Below are 13,677 nucleotides of genomic sequence, written 5' to 3'. Positions count from 1 at the left end.
TCACCTCCAGTACTGTATCATAACACCTCACAACCACTTACCTTCACCTCCATACTGTATCATATCACCTTACACCCACTTAAAGACCTCCACCTTCAGTACTGAATCATAACACCTCACAACCACTTATGTCCACCTCCAGTACTGTATCATAACACCTCACATCCACTTACGTCCACCTCCAGTACTGTATCATAAAACGTCACACCCACTTACCTCCACCTCCAGTACTGTATCATAAAACCTCACACCCACTTACCTCCACCTCCAGTACTGTTATCATAACACCTCAGAACCACTTAGCTCCACCTCCAGTACTGTATCATAACACCCCACATTCACTTAGCTCCACCTCCAGTACTGTATCATAACACCTCACATCCACTTAAAGACCTCCAACTCCAGTACTGTATCATAACACCTCACAACCACTTACCTCCACCTCCAATACTGTATCATAACACCTCACAACCACTTACTCCACCTTCAGTACTGTATCATAACACCTCACAACCACTTACCTCCACCTTCAGTACTGTATCATAACACCTCACACCCACTTAAAGACCTCCACCTCCTGTACTGTATCATAACACCTCACAACCACTTACTCCACCTTCAGTACTGTATCATAACACCTCACAACCACTTACCTCCACCTTCAGTACTGTATCATAACACCTCACAACCACTTACCTCCACCTTCAGTACTGTATCATAACACCTCACAACCACTTACCTCCAGCACTGTATCATAACACCTCACAACCACTTACCTCCAGTACTGTATCATAACACCTCACACCCACTTAAAGACCTCCACCTCCAGTACTGTATCATAACACCTCACAACCACTTACCTCCACCTCCAATACTGTATCATAACACCTCACAACCTCTTACCTTCACCTCCAATACTGTATCATAACACCTCACAACCACTTACCTCCACCTTCAGTACTCTATCATAACACCTCAAAACCACTTATCTCCACCTCCAGTACTGTATCATAACACCTCACATCCACTTACCTCCACCTCCAGCACTGTATCATAAGACCTCACAACCACTTACCTCCAGCACTGTATCATAACACCTCACAACCACTTACCTCCAGTACTGTATCATAACACCTCACACCCACTTAAAGACCTCCACCTCCAGTACTGTATCATAACACCTCACAACCAGTACAAGTCCACCTCCAGAACTGTAACATAAAACCTCACACCCACTTGAAGACCTCCACCTCTAGTACTGTACCATAACACCTCACAACAACTTACCTCCACCTCCAGCACTGTATCATAACACCTCACATCCACTTATCTCCACCTCCAGTACTGTATCATAACACCTCACACCCACTTAAAGACCTCCACCTCCAGTACTGTACCATAACCTCACATCCACCTAAAGACCTCTGCCTCCAGTACTGTATCATAACACCTCACAACCACTTACCTCCACCTCCAGTAATATATCATAAAACCTCACAACCACTTACCTCCACCTCCAGTACTGTATCATAACACCTCACAACCACTTACCTCCACCTCCAGTAATATATCATAAAACCTCATAACCACTTACCTCCACCTCCAGTATTGTATCTTAACACCTCACAACCACTTACTTCCACCTCCAATACTCTATAACACCTCACAACCACTTCCCTCCACCTCCAGTACTGTATCATAAACACCTCACATCCACTTAAAAACCTCCACCTCCAGTACTGTATCATAACACATCACAACCACTTCCCTCCACCTCCAGTACTGCATCATAACACCTCACAACCACTTAAAAACCTCCACCTCCAGTACTGTATCATAACACCTCACAACCACTTACCTCCACCTCCAGTACTGTATCATAACACCTTGCATCCACTTACCTCCACCTCTAGTACTGCATCATAACACCTCACACTCACTTAAAGACCTCTACCTCCAGTACTGTATCATAACACCTCACAACCACTTGCCTCCACCTCCAGTACTATACCATTACACGTCACATCCACTTAAAGACCTCCACACCTCCAGTACTGCATCATAACACCTCACAACCACTTACCTCCAGTACTGTATCATAACACCTCACACCCACTTAAAGACCTCCACCTCCAGCACCGTATCATAACACCTCACAACCACTTACCTCCACCTCCAGTACTGTATCACAACACTTCACATCCACTTACCTCCACCGCCAGTACTGTACAATAACACCTCACACCCACTTAAAGTCCTCCACCTCCAGTACTGTATCATAACACCTCACAACCATTTACCTCCACCTCCAGTACTGTATCATAACACCTCACATCCACTTACTTCCACCTTCAGTACTGTACCATAACAACTCACACCACTTAAAGACCTCCACCTCCAGTACTGTATCATAACACCTCACACTCACTTAAAGACCTCTACCTCCAGTACTGTATCATAACACCTCACATCCACTTACCTCCACCTCCAGCACTGTATCATAACACCTCACAACCACTTACCTCCACCTCCAGTACTGTATCATGATACCTCACATCCACTTAGACCTCCACCTCCAGTACTGTATCATAACACCTCACATCCACTTACCTCCACCTCCAGTAATGTATCATAACATCTCACAACCACTTACCTCAACCTCCAGTACTGTACCACAACACCTCACATCCACTTAATGACCTCTACCTCCAGTACTGTAACACCTCACATCCACTTAAAGACCACCACCTCCAGTACTGTACCATAATACCTCACAACCACTTACCTCTACCTCCAGTACTGTATCATAACACCTCACAACCACTTACCTCCACCTCCAGTACTGTATCATAACACCTCACAAGCATTTACCTCCACCTCCAGTACTGTATCATAACAGCTCACAAGCACTTACCTCTACCGCCAGTACTGTATTATAACAGCTCACAAGCACTTACCTCTACCGCCAGTACTGTATTATAACACCTCACATCCACTTACCTCCACCTCCAGTACTGTACAATGACACCTCACACCCACTTAAAGTCCTCCACCTCCAGTACTGTATCATAACACCTCACAACCATTTACCTCCACCTCCAGTACTGTATCATAACACCTCACATCCACTTACCTCCACCTCCAGTACTGTACAATAACAACTCACACCCACTTAAAGACCTCCACCTCCAGTACTGTATCATAACACCTCACACTCACTTAAAGACCTCTACCTCCAGTACTGTATCATAACACCTCACATCCACTTACCTCCACCTCCAGCACTGTATCATAACACCTCACAACCACTTACCTCCACCTCCAGTACTGTATCATGATACCTCACATCCACTTAGACCTCCACCTCCAGTACTGTATCATAACACCTCACATCCACTTACCTCCACCTCCAGTAATGTATCATAACATCTCACAACCACTTACCTCAACCTCCAGTACTGTACCACAACACCTCACATCCACTTAATGACCTCTACCTCCAGTACTGTAACACCTCACATCCACTTAAAGACCACCACCTCCAGTACTGTACCATAATACCTCACAACCACTTACCTCTACCTCCAGTACTGTATCATAACACCTCACAACCACTTACCTCCACCTCCAGTACTGTATCATAACACCTCACAAGCATTTACCTCCACCTCCAGTACTGTATCATAACAGCTCACAAGCACTTACCTCTACCGCCAGTACTGTATTATAACACCTCACATCCACTTACCTCCACCTCCAGTACTGTACAATGACACCTCACACCCCACACCCACTTAAAGACCTCCACCTCCAGTACTGTATCATAACACCTCACGACCACTTAACTCCACCTCCAGTACTGTATCATAACACCTCACATCCACTTACCTCCACCTCCAGTACTGCAAAATAACACCTCACACCCACTTAAAGACCTCCACCTCCAGTACTGTATCATAACACCTCACAACCACTTGCCTCCACCTCCAGTATGTACCATGACAACTCACATCCACTTAAAGACCTCCACCTCCAGTACTGCATCATAACACCTCACAACCATTTACCTCCACCTCCAGTACTGTATCATAACACCTCACACCCACTTAAAGACTTCCACCTTAACTACTGTATGATAACACCTCACATCCACTTAACTCCACCTCCAGTACTGTATCATAACACCTCATAACCACTTACCTCCACTTCCAGTACTGTATCACCTCACACCCACTTAAAGACCTCCACCTCTAGAACTGTATCATAACACCTCACACCCACTTGAAGACCTCCACCTCTAGTACTGTATAATAACACCTCACAATGACTTACCTCAACCTCCAGTACTGTATCATAACACATCATAACCACTTTCCTCCACCACCAGTACTGTATCATAACACTTCACATACACCTAAAGACCTCTACCTCCAGTACTGAATCATAACACCTCACAACCACTTACCTCCACCTCCAGTAATATATCATAAAACCTCACAACCACTTACCTCCACCTCCAGTGCTGTATCGTAACACCTCACAACCACTTTCCTCGACCTCCAGTACTGTGTCATAACACCTCACATCCACTTGCATCATAACAAAGCTAGTGGTCCTACGGTCACTGATATGCTTACTGGTATGTTGTGGATTTTCTGAACATTACTTCATCCATTCATCTTCTGCCCTACACTCCTTACAGCAGACAGAAGGAATGGACATTTCCTTGCTGTCTGTGATGTTGCTCAAAGCAACATTCATGTTCAGTTCTTAGCTTCATGCTTCTGTTCCGTTATTATGGATTATTAGCCTCTATATATCCTGTCTATCCAGAACCTACATGCTGATTGTTTGACTAAAACATTTTATTGTTGGGAAAGTTCAACTTTTAGAGCTTGTTTTAAGAGGAAGCCCAAAGAGAAATGTTCCAAGAGTGGTACTACGAGAGTTATAAAATAACAGAAAAGCTCCAGTACTAAACCGATATTACAACCTTCAGTTCAGACAATACAACATTCATATACAGTTATAGAAAAGGGCCTTGCTGGGGTCCCATAGGATAGTCAGTTGGGCTATCCTAGTTAAATGGAAATAAATACTGCAACAATTGCAAGCAGTTATAACAACATTTACACATGGTTATCGCATTAAAATATATGCAATGTTCAGACTGCAGTATAGAATGACATATTCCTCATTTCTTAGAAAGTCAGTTTCTACAGATTTCTTAGCAAGAATGTCAAAATCAACTATTACATAATTTTGAGAACTGTATTTATTTAAGGTGGGTCTGTTACTAGGGGGGGCTTCATTTGCAGTACCACTGAGTTGAAAATGTCTTAAGAAAGGTTTTAAAGAGACCAATTCAGGGTTATACCCAAGACGATGAAGGCAGTTAATTTTAAGTTTTAGATGTCATGTGGTATAAAACTGTGGTGGTTCTTAAGACTGGAAGAGGGTAGAAAGGTTATTTATTAGATGATTGGATAGTATGAATTGGACTGTCCCATTGTATAAAAGAGCACAGTGATGGGCACTTGTCAAGGCTGCAGAAGATGGACTGAACAGTAGTAAGGGCAGACAGATTTTGGATCCAATTATTTGCAGTGGAATGTAGCAGTATAGTGTCCAAGGGTGAAGCCAAATGTTGGGTGATGTGAAAGAAGAGGTATATCTATTAGGGAAGAACTTATTTAAAAGCATGAATTAGCAGCAGAACACAGTATGGAGGAGAAAAGCATAAGTACTGATCCTGCCTTTTTGCGTGTTTTTGTCACGGCCCAGCCACTTTGCTTTGTATGTAGTTCAAGTCCCTCCCTAAGCAGAATATGAATGTGTTTGAATCTGTATTACAAACTTAGCACTGCAAGCATTTAGTGTTTTTACAGCAGTGCCTTATCGCAGTGTAGTCCTGCAGACATATAGTGTTATTACTGTAGTGCATTATCACAGTGTAGTACTGCAGACATTTAATGTTATAACATCAGTGCCTTATCACAGTGTGGTACAGCAGGCATTTAGCGTTATTACTGCAGTGCCTTATCGCAGTGCATTACAGCAGGCATTTAGTGTTATTATGGCACTACCTTATCTCAGTGTGGTATGGCAGGCGTTTAGTTTTATTACAGCAGTGCCTTATCGCAGTGTGGTACAGTAGGCATTTAGTGTTATTACAGCAGTGCATTACCACAGTAAAGTACTACAGACATTTAGTGTTATTACTGCAGTGTCTTATCACAGCATAGTACAGCAGGCATTTAGTGTTATAAACAGCACTGCATTATCACACTGTGGTACAGTATGCATTTAGTGTTATTACAGCAGTGCCTTATCAGTGTGTTACAGCAGGTATTTTAGTGCTACTACAACAATGCCTTATTGCAGTATAGTACTGCAGACATTTAGTGTTATTACTGTAGTGCATTATCACAGTGTAGCCTCACAGCAAGACGTTGTCGCGTTCAATTCTCAGCTAGAGCGTCTTCTGTGTTGAGGCATGCGTGAATGGGCGTGCCTTCGTTGAAGGTTGTGCGTCAGGGCTGGTAACTCGGCACATAAAAATCCCCTACCAAACATTAGTGGACCAAAGTTCCGCTGTGGCGACCCCTAACCGGGATAAGCCAAAAGACACAACAGTACTGCAGACATTTAGTGCTATAACAGCAGTGCCTTATCACAGTGTAGTACTGCAGACATTTAGTGCTACAACAGCAGTGCCTTATCACAGTGTAGTACTGCAGACATTTAGTGCTACAACAGCAGTGCCTTATCACAGTACAGTACTGCAGACATTTAGTGTCATTACAGCAGTGCCTTATCACACTGTAGTCCTGCAGACATTTAGTGCTATTACACCAGTGCCTTATCACAGTGCAGTACTGCATAAATTTAGTGTTATTACTGCAGTGCCTTATCGCAGTGTGTTACAGCAGGCATTTAGTATTATTATAGCACTGCCTTATCTCAGTGTGGTACAGCAGGCATTTAGTGTTATTACAGCAGTGCCTTATCGCAGTGTGGTACAGCATTTAGTGTTATTACAGCCGTGCCTTATCGCAGCGTGGTACAGCATTTAGTGTTATTACAGCAGTGCATTATCACAGTGTAATCCTGCAGACATTTAGTGTTACAACAGCAGTGCCTTATCACAGTACAGTACTGCAGACATTTAGTGTTACAACAGTAGTGCCTTATCACAGTGAGCAGGCATTTAGTGTTACAACAGGAGTGCATTCTTGCAGTGTGGTACAGCAGGCATTTAGTGTTATTACAGCAGTGTCTTATCACAGTGTAGTACTGCAGACATTCAGTGTTATTACAGCAGTGCCTTATCACAGTGTAGTACTGCAGACATTTAGTGTTATTACAGCAGTGCCTTATCACACTATAGTACAGCAGGCATTTAGTGTTATTACAGCAGTGCCTTATAACAGTGTGGTACAGCAGGCATTTAATGTTACAACAGCAGTGCATTATCGCAGTGTGGTACAGCAGGCATTTAGTGTTATTACAGCAGTGTCTTATCACAGTGTAGTACTGCAGACATTCAGTGTTATTACAGCAGTGCCTTATCACAGTGTAGTACTGCAGACATTTAGTGTTATTACAGCAGTGCCTTATCACACTATAGTACAGCAGGCATTTAGTGTTATTACAGCAGTGCCTTATAACAGTGTGGTACAGCAGGCATTTAATGTTACAACAGCAGTGCATTATCGCAGTGTGGTACAGCAGGCATTTAGTGTTATTACAGCAGTGCCTTATCGCAGTGTAGTCCTGCAGACATACAGTGTTACTACAGCAGTGCCTTATAGCAGTGTGGTACTGCAGAGTTTTAGTGTTATTACAGCAGTGCCTTATCGCAGTGTAGTCCTGCAGACATATAGTGTTATTACTGCAGTGCCTTAGCTCAGTGTAGTCCTGCAGACATATAGTATTACTGCAGTGTATTATCACAGTGTAGTCCTGCAGACATTAAGTGTTATTACAGCAGTGCCTTATAACAGTGTGGTACAGCAGGCATTTAGTGTTACAACAGCAGTGCATTATCGCAGTGTGGTACAGCAGGCACTTAGTGTTACAACAGCAGTGCATTATCGCAGTGTGGTACAGCAGGCATTTAGTGTTATTACAGCAGTGCCTTATCACAGTGTAGTCCTGCAGACATACAGTGTTACTACAGCAGTGCCTTATCGCAGTGTGGTACTGCAGACATTTAGTGTTATTACAGCAGTGCCTTATCGCAGTGTAGTCCTGCAGACATATAGTGTTATTACTGCAGTGCCTTAGCTCAGTGTAGTCCTGCAGACATATAGTATTACTGCAGTGTATTATCACAGTGTAGTCCTGCAGACATTAAGTGTTATTACAGCAGTGCCTTATAACAGTGTGGTACAGCAGGCATTTAGTGTTACAACAGCAGTGCATTATCGCAGTGTGGTACAGCAGGCACTTAGTGTTACAACAGCAGTGCATTATCGCAGTGTAGTCCTGCAGACATACAGTGTTACTACAGCAGTGCCTTATCGCAGTGTGGTACTGCAGACATTTAGTGTTATTACAGCAGTGCCTTATAACACTATAGTACAGCAGGCATTTAGTGTTATTACAGCAGTGCCTTATAACAGTGTGGTACAGCAGGCATTTAATGTTACAACAGCAGTGCATTATCTCAGTGTGGTACAGCAGGCATTTAGTGTTATTACAGCAGTGCCTTATCGCAGTGTAGTCCTGCAGACATACAGTGTTACTACAGCAGTGCCTTATAGCAGTGTGGTACTGCAGACATTTAGTGTTATTACAGCAGTGCCTTATCGCAGTGTAGTCCTGCAGACATACAGTGTTATTACTGCAGTGCCTTATCTCAGTGTAATCCTGCAGACATATAGTATTACTGCAGTGTACTATCACAGTGTAGTCCTGCAGACATTAAGCGTTATTACAGCAGTGCCTTATCGCAGTGTAGTACTCCAAACATTTAATGTTATAACAGCAGTGCATTATCTCAGTGTGGTACAGCAGGCATTTAGTGTTATTACAGCAGTGCATTATTGCAGTGTAGTACTGCAGACACTTAGAGTAGTGTTAGTACCACTACAGAACTTTAGTTTTATAATATTACTAAACTGTACCTGCACTGACATCATAATACACTGAGAAGGGAACTGATTACAGAATGCACTGAGGCCATTTGTATGAAGTAAGAATGATGTAGCCTTGAGAAGTAAACATTTGTCTATATTTGAAGACTGCTTTATTTCCAGTTGCTAGTGTGTCAGAAAATGCAAAGTATGTACACGAAAAATATGCAGTGCAATGCTGAAATGTACTCAGAATGCTCTTCCTCTAACAGTTTGAAATGCAACAAAATGCATTTTAATTGTGCAGTGTCTGAATGAATCAGCAGATATAAGTATTATAAAAAATCAGGGTTCTGTAACGTAAATGGACTTTTATTCAGGATGTAGGATGGTTGGGTACATCCGTGCCTGATGGAAGCTCTTTGGCCGACTGTAACTCTGTCCGAAGCTTTGTACCATTGCCAATCCTAGCTAGAGGGGAGTCCTACTTAACAGATGAGGGTGTCTTTTCTTTGAGATCAGTTACAGGTATTCTATAGTATACTAGATCTAGTTCAGCCTGTAAAGGCTTTATAACACTCCTACTTATTCTGACTTGTAAATATTATAGATTAACTTTTACTACACTATATCTGCTGGGGCCTTGAGTCTCATTCTTCATGCATGCAATCTATGCTGTAATTACCTTGTTTCAGAATTGTACTGCTGAACCCGATATAAGTTTTTAATTCAGTGAAGCAGGCCTAGTTTACACCTGAATGTACACATTTTGCTTTTTCAAAGTGGTATTAAAATTTTAACTGGTGATCAAACTGAGCAGCCAGGAGTTTGATGTCTGGAACTAGATCAAGATAGGTGAGGATTTGTAAAGATTGCATGCTGAGGTTTTATTGGTCAGGCTGAAGCAATATAACATTTACGTCCATTTAATATTTTGGTCAGTGCCACTGATCCATACTTGAATGGAAGATTTTTTTTTGTAATGTTGGAAGAAAGCCAGAGAGTGGTATCATCTGCATATTATATGATATTAGCAGGCTGACTGCACTTATAAATGTTACTGATGAATAAAGCAAGCAGTGGTGGTCCAATGACAGCCTCAGGGAGCATCAATATAACCAGGGCTAGGGGGAGGGGGATGAGATTTGCTTAATACATCTAACCACTAGGGAGGTTTCCACGAAGTACTTTATGACTGACCATATCAGATTCTTTTAACAGGTCTGTAAACACAGCACTGGCTGGACAGTTGTCCTACAGGGGTAGCGTAGCCTAGCAGAATTTGTGAAATTAGTCTGCAATTTCAGGTCCTTGTCCTGCATGAAAACAAAGCTGATGACTAGACAATACATTCCTGGTGCTACAGCAACTGCTGTCAATTGCACTCATCAAGAATTTTGAGGAAGAGGAGGAGTATAGCTTCTGTCCTAGGTCTGTCAAGGGACTGCCTTTACTAGGTGGGTCATGTTAGAGGATTTCTAGGACTGAGACACACGGCTTTCTTTAGAGTAGAACCTGAGTAGGCAATGACTTCACTTATTTTAAGGTAGTAAGGTGGTATATTGTCAGACGTGTACACTGACGATTTAAGCTTCATTACCATTTTTAGGACTGCTATGGGGGATAGTTCAGTTAGACTGTAGACCTTCTGAAATTAATGGTGCAGGTGGAAGGTTGTTCAACTAAGTTTGAGAAATCCGCACAGCATTTATTTACTGATTTCTAGAGAATACACTTCAGGGAAAGGATTTGGGGGAGGAGGTTGACCAGGAAATATTATGGAGTTTATGGTTTCCAAAACTTTTTGGACTCTAGTAGTGGGTTTCCTTTATAGGATGATAAAACAAAGCTCAAGGACAGACGCATCTTATGTTTTTTCCATCAGCAGTACATAGACACAAAGTTCACATTTTGGTTCAGCAGACTGGTTCCTGACTGGCAGCTACTAGTGAGAGACAGTTGCTGGATTCAAATAATCACATGCATATTTGCTCAGGTAGGATACTTCAGGTGTTATAGATTGTACAATCATTAATAGCCTCTGTGCTTCCAATGAATGTACGTACACAAACATTCCCAGAGGTAGTTGTCTGTAAATGCCCTGTATACCTGTATACGATCTCCTCTTTCATAACAGGTTCAATTTTCACATCCATGGATGCCCTTGGTCCATTCCCACTGCACTCCTAGTTTGCTTGTGCTTGTTTTTCTACAAGGATTCCATACTGTTGTATAATACTCAGGTTTGGGTCTGAAGTGACTAACAATGACTTCATTTCTGATTTTGTAGACTTTATAAATCTTTTTATACAACCTGTAGTTCTCTAACTATTATTATACAATGACCCCCCATTAATATTCTAAAACATGCACGCTGACCAGTCATTCTAGGAGTTTGATACACACAGCAGTGGCACTCCTTCGGGTCATTCTAGGAGTTGGATACACAGCAGCAGCACTCCTTCGGGTCATTCTAGGAGATGGATACACACAGCAGTGGCACTCCTTCGGGTCATTCTAGGAGTTGGATACACAGCAGCAGCACTCCTTCGGGTCATTCTAGGAGATGGATACACACAGCAGTGGCACTCCTTCGGGTCATTCTAGGAGTTGGATACACACAGCAGTGGCACTCCTTCGGGTCATTCTAGGAGTTGGATACACACAGCAGTGGCACTCCTTCGGATCATTCTAGGAGTTGGATACACACAGCAGTGGCACTCCTTTGGGTCATTCTAGGAGTTGGATACACACAGCAGTGGCACTCCTTTGGGTCATTCTAGGAGCTGGATACACAACAGTGGCACTCCTTCGGGTCATTCTAGGAGTTGGATACACAGCAGTGGCACTCCTGTGTGTCATTCTAGGAGTTGGATACACACAACAGTGGCACTCCTTCGGGTCATTCTAGGAGTTGGATACACACAGCAGTGGCACTCCGGGTCATTCTAGGAGTTGGATACACACAGCAGTGGCACTCCGGGTCATTCTAGGAGTTGGATACACACATCAGTGGCACTCCTGTGGGTCATTCTAGGAGTTGGATACACTTTGTAAGAGAGAGAGAGAGAGGGAGTAATGCAGTCCACTGCCAATCTTACTTTACATTTGTTTACCTCAGGGTAGTTCACTGATGTTTTATTTTTCCATTTTTGTTTAACGGGAAGTCCACTGTTATTTTATTTTACATCTGTATACCCTGGGGTAGTTTATTTTATGTCTGTTTGCTTGGGTAGTCCCCTGTTATTTTATTTCAGGTTTGTTTACTGGGATGTGTGATGCCCCACCACTGGACCAGAAATCAAGGAGCCTCAATCTTCACCACTGGCACCAGTTGGGGACGTACACTGACAGGAAGACAGGAACATACATAGTATTTCCAGATGCAACTCCAGTGCAATTTCCCCTAAAAGCACACAGAGACCACAGTCAGTCCTGGCCTGGTTTCTCCCTCTTTTTCCAGATCCCCAGTAAGACTCCCCCCACTGGCACAGCTGTTGCATTGAGTCCTAAACAGGGTTTCAAGCCAAATCCTCCAACACTCTCTCTGTCCAACCAGTGCTTCGTGTCCCTGCCCAAGTAACTGAGACACACACTCTTGGAGATTTGTTTTACACAATCACACACCTGAGAAAGGCTGGCACAGGTTTACTAGTTATGCCCCCCTCTGCCCAGACTATAATGTAGTCATCACTGTCACCCGAACCCCTTATCAGGTACTTTAAGGCCCTTAACAAGTGGTGTCCAATCTTACTGTGTAATGTTACTTTTAATACAAATGGTAGTCTGACCAAGAGCAAGGCTATTAGGAGTGGCCCACAGTGTCACTAAATAAATATGCAAGTACTCTCAGAGCTTAAATATCTCTACACAGATCAGCCACAATGAAAGGTTTAAATATATTTAATAATAAATAATAAAAGAACAAGACAATACTAAACATATATTTACAGTGCCATCAGAGTTCAAAATCACAGGAAATCTTTAAAACACTGCAGGACAGTCTAAAATAAATGAAGAAAAACATCTAAACTATGCTTCATTATATTCCTGACTAAATCTAAGAGAATTACTATACCCTAGTTAACTTACTTACCGAGCAAGGCAGATGTGTTGTGACTGGATCCTCTAGCTGATGTTGTCAGGTCAAAGACAGAATATAGAATGCTGTCTCTCACTAATAGACTTTCCAAATTAATATCTCAAATATTACTGCTGGGATAACTTGCAGAATGGCATAATTGCTTGTCATCTGACTCCTAGTTCCCAGGACAACATAAACATTTATGGCATCTGGTAGCATTTAGCATCTACCTGTGAAAATACATAGACCTCAGATCTTATGCAGATGGTTTAAGTCATAAATCAATTGCATCCCTTCACATTTCAAAACTAGTAATTATTTCACCTTAAAGACAATACAGAAAGCTCCCTGGTATATACATTGTGTCTGTTGTTGCACTGAAACTGAAAGATAACATCTTTTTATGGTCTGGAAATAAAGTAATTTAATTTCAGTTGTTTTTCTGAAGTTAACCTCCTGTATTGCAGTTTCCACTGTTAAAACATTTAAACAGTTACAATAGTGCTTGTACAT

General features: G+C 42.3%; 1 protein-coding gene across 1 annotated transcript in view; it reads right to left on the bottom strand.

Moving 5' to 3' along the window:
* The window catches only part of DEF6 (DEF6 guanine nucleotide exchange factor), a 1,409,598-nt gene that overhangs the window by 54,565 nt on the left and 1,341,356 nt on the right, over positions 1-13,677 (bottom strand). The window lies entirely within an intron of this gene.

The sequence above is a fragment of the Protopterus annectens genome, chromosome 7.part0 (assembly GCF_019279795.1).
Source record: "Protopterus annectens isolate FY-2018-M chromosome 7.part0, PAN1.0, whole genome shotgun sequence".
In the NCBI taxonomy this organism is placed as follows: Eukaryota; Metazoa; Chordata; order Ceratodontiformes; family Protopteridae; genus Protopterus; species Protopterus annectens.
Note: the sequence above shows the minus strand (reverse complement) of the source record. Positions and strands in the feature narration are given on the sequence as shown.